We start from the raw sequence: 13,927 nt of genomic DNA, 5'->3' as shown, positions 1-13,927 counted from the left end.
GCTCCACACCATGTGTATTTAAGGAAGAGAGGAGCCAAAATGATTGGCCACAACTAACATTTTTTAAGTCTTTTTCAAGCTTGTCTATTTTGGAAAATGGATACTTGCCAAATTGGACCAAAATTAAATGCCATCCGATAATGGTACAAAGGAACTCAAGTCATGGAAAAGTTTCTTAGAGCCTTGGGAAGCTCCTGTCTAGCTCTTCTCACTGGTCCACGCTGAATGAAATAGCCGGCAGGTGAGAATGACACTGGAAACAAAGGCCAAACCAAGTGCTTAAGAGACTGGTAGGTAGAGTTCCTGTGTTTACCACTAGGGGGCGGGGCCTGCCTGTTTTTCCAGTTTGAACAGGCGATGAAATTGTCTACTGTTCTCCCATCTTGTTGGTATTTCCTGGGCCAAGAAGCACACTCACCACATTTTTCCACTTATAAGCGGAAACTTTAACAACTTTTGAAAGAGTGGGAGAGAAAACTGGCAAAGTGTGAGCTTGTATACAAACCTCACATCACACAGTAGGAGCGAGAGAGATGAACCTGTACATGGTTGGGGGAGAGGGGGGGGGGCAGCACAGGAGAGGGGCAGAGCATATTTATCCCAGTTTTGTAAAGGAAATCTATTTCTGTCTGTTTAGGAGGTGGAAATCATTAGCAAAGGTAAGTTGATGAAATGTATAGATTGGAAGTGTGGGGTTTTTAAATTGTACATTAAAATGTCTATAAAAGAAAAGAAACTGCCCGGCGAGTGTGGCTCAGTGGCTGAGCATGGACCTATGAACCAGGAGGTCACTGCTAGATTCCCGGTCAGAGCACATGCGGGGGGTTGAAGACTCGATCCCCAGTAGGGGGTGTGCAGGAGGCTGCGGATCAATAATTCTCATCATTGATGTTTTTATCTCTCTCTCCCTCTCCCTTCCTCTCTAAAATCGATAAAAATATATTTTTTTTTAAAAAGTGAGAATCTCATTGGAAATTCTGAAGAAGTGAAATACTGACAAATAGCCCTTCTGGATGTTAAAACCTATTACCGGTATTCAGCCTCAATAATTAAAACAGTGTGATAATGGCATATGACTAGAAAGATCACTAGACAATAATTAAAACAGTGTAATAATGGCATATGACTAGACAGATCACTAGACAATAATTAAAACAGTGTTATAATGGCATATGACTAGACCGGTATAGACCCAATACAAATGCGCATCTAGAAATGACAAAGAGGCCATATAACTAAGTATTATTCAGTAAATGGTGTCAGGAAAACTAAAGAGGCATCTGGAAATATTGTAAAGTTGGAACCTTACCTGTTATAGTTGGATAAATTCCAAATGGATCAAAGATGTAAAGATAAGAAGAAGAATTCATACAGCACTAGAGAAAAGTATAGGGCAGTAGTCGGTAAACTCATTAGTCAACAGAGCCAAATATCAACAGTATTTCTTCAAAATAGACTCGCCCAGGCCGAAAAAGCGACTTCTGCGCATGGGCCACGAAGTTTCAGTCGCACTGTATGTGCACACCCGCACGTGGTATTTTGTGGAAGAGCCACACTCAAGGGGCCAAAGAGCCGCATGTGGCTCCCGAGCCGCAGTTTGCCGACCACGGGTATAGGGTAATTATTTTATACCTGTCTACCTGAAATAAAGCACAGGTACTACTAGAGACTGAATGCTTGGGTCCCTCCCAAGTTTATGTGTTGAAATCCTAACCCCCAATGCAATGGCTTAGGAGACGGGGTCTTTGGGAAAATTATTAGGACATGAGAGTGAAGTTCTCATGCATGGGATTAGTGCTCTCAAGAGAGCCATGAGAGAGCTTGCTTCCTCTCTCTGCTCTCTGCCTGGTGAATACACAAGGAGAAGACAACCATCTACAAACCATGAAGTGGCCATCAACAGGCACCAGAGCTGCCGGCACCTTGATCTTGGACTTCCCAGTCTCCAGTCTCTTTATTATTTATCTAATAAATATTTGCTGTGTAAGCCACCCAGTCTATGGTATTCTGTGATAGCAGCCCAAACTAAGGCATCATTTTAAAGATAGTAAATAGACTACCCAAAACCAGTCACCTCTGCATGTAAAAGTCAAATAATTAAGTACAAGCTGGGAACATAGTTAGGAAATATAAAAAGCATGATATTTTTAGAAGTTGGAATAAAACTTGCAATTAAATTCTTTCAAATTTTTAATAAGACCTTTGAACTTATTTCTGAATATATATTCTTCATACCCGTTTCTATAGTTCCTCAAATTTTTAATAGTTACCATTTATGAGAAACCCTGTTCACACAAGTAAGTGATAAAAGCCAACTTAGTCCTAACCGGTTTGGCTCAGTCAATAGAGTGTCGGCCTGCGGACTGAAGGGTCCCAGGTTCGATTCTGGTCAGGGGCATGTGCCTTGGTTACAGGCACATCCCCAATAGGGGGTGTGCAGGAGGCAGCTGATCGATGTTTCTCTCTCATTGATGTTTCTAACTTTCTATCCCTCTCCCTTCCTCTCTGTAAAAAAATCAATAAAATGTGTGTGTTTTTTAAAATCAACTTAAACCATTTTTATAGCCACTCAAAAATTTGCAACAATCATATTCACCAATGATACATCTGATAAGGGGTTAATTTCCAAAATATATGAAAAACTCATACAATTCAACAAAAGGAAGACAAATTATTCAATTTAAAAAATGGGCCAAACACCTGAATAGACACTTCTCCAAAGAGAACATACAGATGGCCAATAGACATATGAAAAAATGCTCAAGGTCACCAATCATCAGGGAGATTCAAATTAAAACTACAATGAGGTATCCCCTCACACCTGTCAGAATGGCTACCATCAACAAACAACAAGTGTTGGCGACCATGTGGAGAAAAGGGAACCCTAGTGCACTGCTGGTGGGAATGCAGCCTGGTGTAGCCATAATGGAAAACAGTATGGTGATTTCTCAAAAAATTAAAAATGCAAACTGCCATTTGACCCAGTGATCCCTCTTCTGGGAATATATCCCAAGACTCCTAAAACACCAATCAGAAAGAATATATGACTTCTATGCTCATAGCAGCATTATTTACAATAGCTAAGATCTGGAAACAGCCCAAGTGCCATCAGTAGATGAGTGGATAAAAATGCTGTGGTACATTTATGCAATGGAATACTATGCAGCTATAATAAAGAAAGATCTCTTACCCTTTGAGACAACATGGATGAGCCTGGATATTATTATGCTAAGCAAAATAAGCCAGTCAGAGAAAGACAAATATCACATGATCTTACTCATATGTGGAATATAATAAACAAAATAAACTGACGAACACAATAGATCCAGAGACATGGAAGCATGGAACAGACTGACAGATATCAGAGGGAAGTGGGGCTGGGTGTGGGTATTTCTCTGTTTTTCCCCTCTACCACTGAGTGAGCATTGACCCATGACAGAGGTCATCAGTTCGATTCCCAGTCAGGGCCCATGCCCAGGCTTCAGGTTCAATCCCCAGCCGGGGGCACGTAGGAGGCAGCCAATCGATGTTGATGTTTCTCATCTATGTTTCTATCGCTCTCCCTCTCCCTTCCTCTCTTTCTAAAATTAATAAAAACTTTTTTTTAAGCCGATGGAAAATGTAAAGACAGATCTAGAGCCACTCCCTAGAGCAGCACCCCACCAGCAGCCTTCACCGAAAGTTTTACCTTCTCCCCTTAGCAGGGCACCTGGCACTTGGGCACCAGGAACACTACCTCCTTCAGCAGCCCCATGGTCCCTGGCCTTTCATGGGCAAGCCAGGCTCTGCAGTGGCCTCAGGTGAGTATCCAGGGTGGGAGAAGGACAGATGATTAGGCAGAACCAGAGGATTTTTAGGGAAGTGAAAATACTCTATATGGATACCAGCTTGGTGGCTGCCAGAGGGAAGGGGGAGGTTAGTAAAGGGTAAAGGGCATCAAATATATGGTGACGGAAGATGATTTGACTTTAGGTGGTGAGAAAACAATGCAATATACAGAGCATGTATCATAGAAATGATCCTATTAACCTGTATGATCCCATTAATCTATGTCACCCCAATACATTTAGTTAAAAAATAAATAAACACAACACAAGAAGAGACTCTGTATGATACTATAATGATGTCTACATATCATTAAACATTTGTCTAAATCCATAGAATTCACCCAGAGTGAGCCCTCATAGAAACTGTGAACTTTGGGTGATAATAAGCCAATGTGGGTTCATCCAGTGTCACAGTGTACCACTCTGGTGGGGATGTTGATGGGGAATGCTGTGAGTGTAGGAGGTAGCGGGGAATGGGAAATGTCTGTACCTTCTGCTCAAACTTTGCTGTGAACCTAAAACTGCTCTGGAAAAACAAAGTCTAGCCCTGGCCAGTGTTGCTCAGTGGATAGTGCATCGGCCTACGGACTGAAGGGTTCCGGGTTCAATTCCAGTCAAGGGCATGTACCTTGGTGGCGGGCACATCCCCAGTAGGGGGTGTGCAGGAGGCAGCTGATCAATGTTTCTCTCTCATCGATGTTTCTAACTCTCTATCCCTCCTCCTTCCTCTCTGTAACAAATCAATAAAATATATATATTTTTTTAAAAGTCTATTAAAGAAGGAAAAAAGAAAAAAGACTGAACTTCTGCTACTCATACAATACAAGCAAAGGGTGAGTCCCTCAGACATTAAGGTGAGGAAGGGACCCAGATACAGAAGAGCAAAGCCATGTGCTTCCATTGACATGAATTTCCAGGCCACACAAAACTATGACAGAAGCCGTGGGTGTAACTGGGTGGACAATGACAGGGAAGGAGCACAGATAAAGATAACCAGGTCTACGTCTGGATCTAAGCGGCATTTACACGGGTAGATCCATTTGTAAAAGCGCATCAATCTGCCAAAACCGGTTTGGCTCAGTGGATGGAACGTCGGCCTGCGGACTGAAAGGTCCCAGGTTTGATTCCGGTCAAGGGCATGTGCCTGGGTTGCGGGCACATCCCCAGTAGGAGATGTGCAGGAGGCAGCTGATCGATTTTTCTCTCTCATCGATGTTTCTGGCTCTCTATCCCTCTCCTTTCCTCTCTGTAAAAAATCAATAAAAATATTTTTTTTAAAAAAGCGCATCGATCTGTCCACATAAGATCTGCACACTCTACACCAGGAAGCGTGCTCACATCTCTCTTCATAAAAATGGATCTGAAATGCAAGCTTTGCTGAGGGACACAGAGGGAACTTGTGAACCTCATGGGGCTCCCTTAACAACAGTGACAAATGACAGAAGTGCCTAAAGAGCAAGGCAAAGAGTTTACAGTATAGACTGTCCTCAGGGTTCTTCTCTTCTTCTGTAGAAGGGCATATGGTCAAAAGGAGTGATCAGATCAAGAACTGATCATTCACAGTATCAGCGAGACAAAATTGGCAAGAGACCTGCAGACTCCTCCATCCCTGGCATTTCAACCAAACTCTCATTTTCTTTTCTTTTTTAAAATATATTTATTTATTGATTTCACAGAGGAAGAGAAAAGGAGAGAGAGAGAGAAACATCAACGATGAGAGAGAATCATTGATCGGCTGCCTCCTGCACGCCCCCAACTGGGGATGGAGCCAAAATCCAGGCATGTGCCCCTGGCCGGAATCAAACCTGGGACCCTTCAGTCCGCAGGCTGACACTCTATCCACTGAGCCAAACCGGCCAGGGCCAAACTCTCATTTTCTCTCCCTGACTTGCTAACAAAGCACAGACACTCCCCTCTAGTCCCCTGCCCCCTAGAGCCCGCACCCCACCCCCCACAATGGGCACTCCCCAGATAAGACGCAGGCTTTTCAACCTGTGGCGCCAGCCTGGGAAAAGCAGACAGAGCATGGGCCCTGTGGCCCCTCCGCCTGCTGCCCCCAGCCCTTCCCTTCCCTGGCACCAAAACAGATGACTTCATCTGTGGGTCCCAGCTCCTATCAGCTGCCGGCCTCCCTGGGACCGGAGCGGGGGAAGGAGCCTGGAGGCAGAGGCTGGCTGGAGCTCTGGTTACTTTGGCACAGGCTGGGGCTCTGTGGAGTGTCAGCCACAGCCTTCAAATCAGAAGAGCCCGGCCTTGTTCTGGGGGTTCCTGCCGACTGCACGTGGCCACCTCTCACAGCTTGGCCTCCACGCTCCTCTGAGCTGAACTTGGGTATGAGACCGCTGCAACTGGCAGCCACCACTTGGCCAGGCGCAGGACACAGGAGGCTCCCATTGTCCCATGAAATAAGAGTCCCGGCCCGGCCAAGGTGGCTCAGGGGTTGACCATCAACCAATGAACCAGGAGGTCACAGTTCAATTCCCAGTCACATGGGCTGCGGGCTCAATCCCCAGTAGGGGGTGTGCAGGAGACAGCCGATCAATGGTTCTGTCTCATCATTAATGTTTCCATCTCTCTTTCCCTCTTCCTCCCTCTCTGAAATCAATAAAAACATATTTTTTTAGAAAGAGTCCCGACACCACGATAGCAGACACCTTTATGTTTGCCCATGTTACTGTCTCAGGCCAGCCCAGAGCATAGTCCAGCTCAGGAATCAAAGTCCCCGTCACTGTCACGTTCAGTGTTCATGCTCCTGCTCCTCCACCCACCTCCTTAACAATGTCCAATGTGACCTCAGGGGGACCTGTGGGGAGCTCAGGAGAGACCTGCCCATGCAGGCCACATGCGGGGAAGCAGCTGTGTCCGGCAGGTCATGTCACTGCGCTGGTGACTTTGCTGCTGGTACCATTTCCCAGTCTGGCCCAGGGCTTCGGGGGTGCTGGTTATGCCCTGGCCAAGGTGGGGCTCCTGTCACCCGCAGAGGATGGGCTCTGGAGCCGGGCCACTGGCTTCCCATAGCCATGTGATCTTGAGCAAAGTTAGTTACCTCGTCTCTCCAGACCCCAGTGCCTCATCTGTAAATTGGGGATATGTGTTACTCTCTCAGACCACTGTTGCAGGGATCAAGTAGATGAATGAAGTAGTACTTCATGTCCAGCAGTAGCAAACACTCAACATGAGTGTTCCTTTTATTGCCTGGGTCAGTGGTCTCTGAGATAGCAGGTCCTGAGGAGGTTCTTAGGCGCCCAGGCATTCCCAGTGGCCGTCAGAGCCTAGCACACGGCAGGCCCTCAGGAGGCATTAGCAGGAGGCTCTTTTGCCTATCTCCCTCCACCCCCGTAAGTGGGGCTCTCTCATGCTGGATCCCAGGACTCACAGGGACCCTCTGCTCCCTGGGCCGCTGGTCTCTCCTTCCAGCCAGCACACATTGCGATTCCTGGGCCCAGGCACCTGCACCACCTACTGACTCCAGAAATCACTATTCGGAGAAGCACTTTGTCTAGCGGACATTTTTCAAATATCAGGGGCGAGTTGCATTGTGTCCCTTCCCCACCCCAGAGGGGAGGGTGCTAGTGGGTGAGGAATGTGTCATCTTAGCAGCTCCCCAAATACATAGTCTCCCCAGGCCCTCTCTCTCACTTTCTGCCCTCTGCCTTTCCAGAAAGCACCAGGCCAGTTCACTCCCTAGAACTGCTGTGCAGACTCAACCATGAGCCATGTCCAAGGAAGACCCTGCACTTCCCTCTTAGAGGTTGAATGGGAGACAGGTGGTCAGAGAGCAGGAAGGGCCTGGACAGTATCACCCCCTATGCTACTCTGATTTCACATTCTTACCCACCTCCTTCTAAGCACCTTTAGCAGCTACCTGCATTTTTTAAAATATATTTTATTGATTTTTTACAGAGAGCAAGGGAGAAGGTTAGAGAGTTAGAAACATCGATGAGAGAGAAACATCGATCAGCTGCCTCCTGCACACCCTCTACTGGGGATATGCCTGCAACCAGGGTACATGCCCTTGACCGGAATCGAACCTGGGACCCTTCAGTCTGCAGGCCAACACTCTATCCACTGAGCCAAACCAGTTAGGGCTCTACTTGCATTTTTATGAGGCTTCATCCTTCTGCATCCTGACGTTAGCATGCCTCATCTCCCCGACAGCAGCTCCGTATGTTGGAAGGGCAGTTTTAGATCTCCATCTTACGTTCATGAACACTGAGAAAGGAGAGAGCCAATGACTGGCCCAAGGTCACACAGCTTATTCCAGACTAGGATCTGGACCTTCTGCTTCTGGTTCTGGTTCTGTAGAGCCCTGTGTGTGTCCGGCTACTTCAAGAAAGGAGGCTTGCTCCCTCCTTTACGGACAGCGGGGCAGGGGCACATAGGCCTGTTGCACCTCTGCCTCAAGCTGAACCACTCTGCCAACACGCTTTCAGGCCACAGGAATACCTTGGGGTCCTGTGGTCACTCTAATTATTCTGATCTGCTGTCGTCAAACCCAGGTGATTCCCCAGCAATCATGGGTTAACCCCTCCTCCCAAGTCAGCATGACTCATCTTTCCCACTGACCTTCTCAGAGCTGTTCACCTGTCCCTGTCCTGGGCACAGCCACAGGCTGCAGACCCCAGACCCCAGCCCGATGGCCCAGGCTTCACCGAGGACCCGGGCTGGGGCTGCAGAGAAGCTGTCAGGCTGTGGTATTATTGTCCAGATCTGCGAGGCCACTTATCTGGAACGCCCACACGGGGAAGTGAGATAGTCCAGCAGCACTTTTCCCACCAATATCCTTATCTTGACGGGAAAGAAGGCTGTGTTTGTGTGTGAAGACGTGTGTGTGTGATTTTTACAAACTCCTGTGTGTGTGTGTCTACTTGAGTGTTTTCCACTCCATGACTTCTGAGCATATGGATAATGTTTGCGCAATTTTATGACTTGACTATGAGTCTATGAAGTATGTCCAAATCTTGTGTTGGAAGAAAAATAGATGGCAAGAAGGGAGAGAGGGATGGGAGATACAAAAGAGAAAACAGCATCAGGGGAGACATTTTAAAAAGATTGTACACAACTGGTTTCGGTGAAAGGATGAAGAAATGGTTATTTTTCTACATTGACTAGGAAAGTCGTGCAATGTTGAAAAGTTAAAAGTATCTTCACCTGTAAGTCTACTTTCCAGATCTACCCAAGAGATAGTACCCATGTACACAGAGATGTACAAGAATGTTCATTACGGAGTTATCGGAGCAGCAAAAATTATAAACAATCTAAATGTTAATTGATAGGGGAGTGGTTAAATATATTCAGTATAGCATACTATCAGTCAGAAAGAACAAAAAGAAATCTTTATACTAAAATGGAAAGATTCCCCCAAATGTGTGAGTTTAAAAAATACCAAATCACAGAATTTATATGGATTATGCTATATAAGAAACAAAAATATATATTTTTATAGAGATACAGATACATATCTATACTTACCTATATCTATAGCCATATGTATACAGATATACATACAGAGGGAGAGAGAAAGGCCTGGAAGGTGTACACTAAAATGACAGCAGTGGTTGCCTCTAAAGGAGAGAGTTGGAATTACAGGTGCATTATTTGCCCAGCTCGTGTGGCTCCATGGTTGAGCAACGTTATGAACCAGAAGGTCACAGTTTGATTCCCAGTCAGGGCACACACCCAGGATGCAGCCTCTATCCCCTGTGCAGGAGGCAGCCAATTGATGATTCTCTCTCATCATTGATGTTTCTATCTCTCTCTCCCTCTTTTTTCCTCTCTGAAATCAATAAAAAATATATTTTTTTAAATAAATAAATAAAGGTGTATTATCTAAATAGACCGACCATAGGTGTAAGTTTCTGTATAATTTGTTTAATTATAAACACTTTATAACTTTTTAAAGAAATCAGAAACACTAGAATCCACTCAATGTAGACCCTATGATCCAAACAAAAATTGGGCCCTAGATGTTTTGTTCAGTGAATAGAGCATCAGCCTATGGACCAAAGGGTCCCAGGTTCGATTCTGGTCAAGGTCACATACCTTGGTTGCAAGCTCCTCCCCAGCCCAGGCCCTAGTCAGGGTTCATGCAAGGAGCAACCAAGAGATGTGTTTCTCTCACATTGGTGGTTCTCTCTCTGTCTTTCCCTCTCTCTTCCACTCTCTAAAAATCAATGAAAAAATATCCTCCAGTGAGGATTAACAACAACAACAAAAAATTGGGAAAGGAAATCAATATCTTGTTTTCTGTGGCAAACCTGTGATTCAGCTGGTTCTCATCCTCCTGGTGAGAGGGAGGAGGGAGCAGGAGCAAACTGGAAGAAAGGCACCTTGGTCACCACACATCCTGCCCGAGTGTCCCTCGGGGAGGAATAGGCTTGTTTTTACCTGTGTTGTTCTTAAAAGTAGCTACCAAGGTAGAGTACCCAGGGAGGGTGGCTGAGGGTTTTCCCTATAGAGTTAGATCCAGAAAAAGGCTCCATTTGGGCAAATCTTCTTTTCTTTATTTTACCAATTAGGAAACTGAGGCCTGAAGAAGTAGAGCAAAGTAAAAATTAATTATTATGAGTCTACAATTAATTCTCTTCCTCTTTCTGGGCAGTGAAGGAGAGGAGGGCATTCAATCCACAGACATCAATAAAGATGTTCACTCCCCCACATGAGGGGAAATTCTGGCAAAGCTCCTGAACTTGAGCAAACCCATAGATTCTGCTGGAATAATCCCATGACCTGGGGAACGAGGACCAGGGATCCTAGGATCAAAAGGTGAAGACTGAAGCTCTCAGGCTCTACAGGCCAAATCGTCCCCCAACTCCCTTTGCCCAAGGTGCAACCTCTATTCATGAGGCAGGTGTCAAGGCCAAGCAAAACTAGTAAAGAACAGCCCAAGGCAGCATGGTTCCATTGGTTCAAGCATCGTCCTCTACACCAAACAGCTGCAGGTTTGATTCCTGATCAGGGCACCTACCCCAGTTACAGGATCGATCCCCTATTGAGGAGAGGCAATGGATCAATGTTTCTCTCTACATGGATGTTTCTCTCTCTCTCTCTCTCTCTCTCTCTCTCTCTCTCTCTCTCTCTAAAAATCAATAAAAGCTTATCCTTGGGTGAGGATTAAAAATGTATGTATTATCTAATCTAAGAATAGACAAACATGGTAATTGACCATACCTTTGCTACGCTTCCCATTGGCTAATCAGGGTGATATGCAAGTTAACTCCAACAAAGATGGCGGTTAATTTGCATATGTAGGCTGCAATGATGCGAGGCGGAAGGACGGAAGAGTGGTGATCAGAAACCCAGGCGGCAGGCAAGAGCCGGATGGCAGAGCAAAGGCAGCCCTGGGGGCCGCCTTTGCCCTGCCCCCAGCCCTGGATCAGAGAACCGGGGCTGCCCTTGCCCGCCCCCCAGCCAGTGATCGGAGAAGCCGGAGGGGGGCAGGAAAGAGGCAGATGCCAGCGGCCGCCTCTTCCCTGTCCCCCCGCCCCTGGCCGGTGATCAGTGACCGGCGAAGCCGGGCAGGGCAGGGAAGAGGCGGCCGCCAGCGAAAGCCTGCGTGCACTTCCTGGAGACAAGCCTGGAAGCCAAGAACGCCTGTGTCCTGCTGTTGCAGAGCCGACTGTTTGAGGAGCCCGAGCTGACCCAGTGCTGCTGGGAGGTCATTGACACGCAGGCGGAGATGGCCCTGCAGTCTGAGGGCTTCTGCGAGATCGACTGGCAGACCCTGGAGGTTGTCATCCCCTGGGAGGCCCTCAACACCAAGGAGGCAGTGGTCTTCGAGGCCATGCCCAACTGGGCCAAGGCCGAGTGCAAGCGGCAGGGCCTGCCCACCACCCCGCGCAACAAGAGGCACATCCTGGGGCCGGCCCTCTACCTGGTCCACATTGCGACCATGACCCTGGAGGAGTTTCCAACGGCGCTGCCCAGTCGGACATCCTGACGCTGGAGGAGACCCACAACATCTTCCTGTGGTACATGGCAGCCAACAAGCCCCCACTCGACTTCCCGCTGACCAAGAGGCGGGGCCTGGCCCAGCAAAGGTGCCACCGCTTCCAGTCCTCGGCCTACCGCAGCAGCCAGTGGTGCTATGGGGGGCGCTGCGGCAGCATCCAGTTTGCAGCGGACAGGAGGGTGTTTGTGGCGGGGCTGGGCCTGTACTGGTCCAGCTCCAGGAAAGCCGAGTACAGTGTGAAGATTGAGCTCAAGCACCTGGCGGTGGTCCTCGCCCAGAACCTGACCAGGTTCGTGTCCAACGGCTCCAGCAGCACCTTCCTGGTCTGGTTCGAGCACCCGGTGCAGGTGTAGCAGGACACCTTCTACACGGCCAGCACCATGCTGGACGGCAGCGAGCTCAGCTACTTCGGGCAGGAGGGCCTGACGGAGGTGCAGTGCAGGAAGGTGACCTTCCAGTTCCAGTGCTCCTCCGACAGCATCAACGGCACCGGGGTGCAGGGCGGGCAGATCCCCGAGCTCATCTTCTATGCCTGAGGCCGTGGACATGCGGGTGCTGGGGGACAGAGGGCCGCACCCTTTCCCCTCGGCAGGACAGGCTTCAGGACTCCTAACCGTTTGTGCACGGCCGGCTGTAGCCAGAGGTATAAATGAGACGTTTCTACACGGCCAGAGCCCGGTTCTGAATCCAGGGGGCTGTGCCTCATCACATGTCCTGCACATTGGGGTGCACACTCAGGTGGAGGGCGGATTTAGGGACAGAGGGCAGCCCGGACCCCATCAGAGGTACCCACGCCTCCTGCTTTGTGGCCTTGGCCGTCCCTCCCATCCTCCTAGATTTTGTTCTGAGTTGTTCTAAGCTTAAGACCTTCCCCCCAAATCTAAAACCTGGGAAAAGTCATTTTTAAAAAAATGTCAAGAAATTATTAAAAATACAGGTACTTTGAAAAAAGAAAAATACAGGTACTTCTCTGAACACTGGCCAGGGGTGGGGGGGTTGGGGGGGGGGGCAGGGAAGAGGCGGCTGCTGGCCAGGGGCAGGGCAAAGGCGGCCCTGGGTTTCCAATCACCATTCTTCCGTCCTTCTGCCTCCCATCATTGCGGCCTACATATGCAATTTAACCGCCATCTTTGTTGGCAGTTAATTGCATATCACCCTGATTAGCCAATGGGAAGCATAGTGAAGGTATGGTCAATTACCATGTTTGTCTATTATTAGATTAGATAGAGGCCTGGTGCATGGGTGGGGGCCGGCTAGTTTGCCCTGAAGGGTGTCCCGGATCAGGGTGGGGGTCCCACTGGGGTACCGGGACAGCCTGGGTATGGGGCTAAGGGCCATTTTCAGACTGGCCACACCCCCTTCAGGGTGGGGGTCCCCGCTGGAGTGCCTGGCCAGCCTGGGTGAGGGGCTGAGGGCTGTTTGCAGGCTGGCCACACCCCCTTCCGGGAGGGGGGTCCTGCTGGGGTGCCTGGCCAGCCTGGATGAGGGGCTGATGGCTGTTTGCAGGCTGGCCACAGCCCCTTCAGTGTGGGGGTCCCCACTGGGGTGTCTGGCCAGCCTGGGTGAGGGGTTGAGGGCTGTTTTCAGGCTGACCACACCTCCTTCGGGGTGGGGGGTCCTGCTGGGGTGCCTGGCCGGTCTGGGTGAGTGGCTGATGGCTGTTTTTAGGCTGGCCAAGCCCCCCAGTGGGGACCCTCACCCCATGAGGGTGTGGCCATCCTGGGTGAGGGGCTGATGGCTGTTTGCAGGCTGGCCACGGCCCCCAGCCACCCAAGCTCCCAGTGGAGTCTGGCTGGAAGCAGGTATCTGGGATTTATTTATCTTCTATAATTGAAACTTGTTGCCTTGAGCAGAGGCCACAGCCAAGCCAGGGCAGGCGGGAAGCTTGGCTTCCTCCATGGCTGGGGCAACCAAGCCTCCTGCTTGCTCCAGCTCCATGGCTGCTGACTGCCATCTTAGTTGGGTTAATTTGCATATAGTCGCTCTGATTGGCTGGTCGGCGTGGCTTGGGGTGTAGCAAAGATGTGGTCAATTTGCATGTTTCTCTTTTATTAGATTAGATTATAAACTATTTTAAACAAAGAGGTATGTGCAGAAAAACAGGTCACAATATTACCACCTCCAAGATTTAATAGATGTTAATATTTTG

At 48.5% G+C, this 13,927-nt stretch overlaps 1 pseudogene; it reads left to right on the top strand.

Moving 5' to 3' along the window:
* The first annotated feature begins 3,769 nt into the window (after positions 1–3,769).
* Positions 3,770–12,675, top strand: LOC132236099 (BTB/POZ domain-containing protein 6-like; annotated as a pseudogene).
* Positions 12,676–13,927: the final 1,252 nt, after the last annotated feature.

This window comes from Myotis daubentonii, chromosome 5 (genome assembly GCF_963259705.1).
Source record: "Myotis daubentonii chromosome 5, mMyoDau2.1, whole genome shotgun sequence".
Classification (NCBI taxonomy): domain Eukaryota; kingdom Metazoa; phylum Chordata; class Mammalia; order Chiroptera; family Vespertilionidae; genus Myotis; species Myotis daubentonii.
The sequence above is the reverse complement of the archived record's forward strand: the minus strand, read 5'-3'. Positions and strand labels throughout refer to the sequence as shown.